The following is a 524-nucleotide window of genomic DNA, read 5'->3' on the forward strand; positions in this document are numbered from 1 at the left end:
TAGTATGTCGAAATTATTAGAATTATTTTTAATTTTTGTTCTATTTTTAAAATAAATTTTAGAAATAAACAAGTTTTTTTTTATAAACAAATAAGAATTGTACGCAAATGAATCAAGTACTTGTAATTGTAATTTTTTAATAATTTCAAGCTGAAAACTCTGAATCTTATGAGAAATTTTGAAAATTTTACTTGTTTAAAAATATTTTTAAAAAATTATATATATACGTATACATATAAACCTTTTGTAACAATTTACAGGACAGTGAACTAACAAATTAACGAATACAGATATATATATGTAATATTTATTATTTATTTTACTATTTTTTAATATATTTTTATTTTATTATATAATTTTAGTTATCATCTTATTATTTTTTCATAACATAATATATATTTCAATATATTTCAATATAAATAATATGAAGGTAATTTCGTATAATATTAATTTATATTATAGTTACAGACATAATATTGCTTTACATTTTAAGAGACTTTTATATAGAATAATACATATATATA

Source organism: Trachymyrmex septentrionalis, unplaced genomic scaffold (assembly GCF_001594115.1).
Source record: "Trachymyrmex septentrionalis isolate Tsep2-gDNA-1 unplaced genomic scaffold, Tsep1.0 scaffold38, whole genome shotgun sequence".
NCBI lineage: Eukaryota > Metazoa > Arthropoda > Insecta > Hymenoptera > Formicidae > Trachymyrmex > Trachymyrmex septentrionalis.